Consider the following 1,634-nt stretch of genomic DNA (forward strand, 5'->3'; position numbering starts at 1 on the left):
ACTTCCCATCTATCGCTTTTCTTTATATCAATCTCCAGCTATCTTTCATCATAAAATGGAAGTTGCTCTTAGACATTTCCTCTGGCAAGGGGGGAAAACTGATAAGAACAGGTTCAACTTAGTTAGCTGGAAGCATGTAATCCAAACCCAAGACAGAGGCGGGCTTGGCATCATATCACCAAAGCTCCTAAACCTGGCCTTTGGCGCAAAAATTATATGGAAACTAATCACAAGGCCTACAATGTGGTGGAAAAAGGTACTGGAGGTAAAATACTTGAGTTGTCCAAGACAACAACTCTTAGACACGAACATCCCTAATAGAGAATCCACAAAAATCTAGAGACTTTGCAAGAAGGCTCTTCCATTTATGCATCAAAACATCTCGAAAGTCCCTGGTAGGGGAACCAGCATAAAGTTTGGAACAGACAAAATTCTAGGGCAGCAACCTCTGGTCATGAACACAGAGGCCATTCTTATTATAAATTGGCTTAACAATAAAGGATTATACCATTTGTCTCAAATCTCAAGATGGGACTCCCTCTCCCATGTTTGGATTGGCTGGAATTTTCCTGAGCTTCCCAATGCCTTAGAACCTAGCTTCAACTATCTGAAGATGCTCCTTCACAGTAAGGCTCACATTCAAGAAGGCGAAATGGATGGTTTTCGATGGGATGCATCTGGAACAAATTATATAGTTAAAGCCGGTCATCAATACCTCTGTAATAGCATCTATCAAATAAGCCTATGGAATCACTGGAAAATAGTATGGCGAACAGAGGCTCCTCTAAAAATGAAATTCTTCATCTGGCTCTTACTGAAAGGTAAAATACTAACAGTTGAAAATCTAAGAAGAAGAGGCATTATTGGTCCATCCAGATGTCCGAACTGTTGCAAATCAGAGGAAACGGTGCACCATTTATTCATAGAATGTCCAGTTGCCATTGGTTGTTGGGGGAAAATGGCCTCAATAGGAAATACAAATTGGGAACCCTAGCGCACTATAGCAGAGACAATATATAAATCGAGGAAAGACTGCCCCTGGAAAGAAAAAAGTAGTTTGGTGAAGAGAGTATGGAACACTCTCCCACACACTCTACTCTAGCGCATCTGGCTAGCTCGAAACCATAAAGTCTTCCAGGATAAAGGCTCAAGCATTCGTAAAATTTGCCACAAAGCTAAAACATTGGCTCTGGAAACAATCTCATGTAACACCACCGGCAAGATTGATGCAGCAGACTATAGCATAGAGGAGCGAAACTTTATCAGTTACATCTTGGAGAACAATCCCAATGCTCAGGAAGCCCGCAGGAGGGAGGTTCAGACAAAAGGAGAAGTCAGTACATGGAAACTGAGATTAAAAGAAGAAGAATTTGCTAACTGGATATGCAACTGTAACATCTTCCACTTATTTTTCAACGGGGCGTCTAAGTCAAACCCGGGTCTAGCCAGAGCAGGAGGGCTGATTTGTAATGCCAATGGAGAATGTATTCTCCATTATGAATGGGGTCTTGGGAAGAACTCTAACAACAGAGCTGAATCATTAGCTCTGTTCCAGGGACTAATCCAGTTAAGCAAGTTAGGAATAAAAAAGGCGAAGGTATTTGGGGACTCCTCAGTCGTCATTCACATTATGG

The sequence above is a fragment of the Pinus tabuliformis genome, chromosome 7 (assembly GCF_031772625.1).
Source record: "Pinus tabuliformis cultivar Carrire ecotype Pingquan chromosome 7, CPIR1, whole genome shotgun sequence".
NCBI lineage: Eukaryota > Viridiplantae > Streptophyta > Pinopsida > Pinales > Pinaceae > Pinus > Pinus tabuliformis.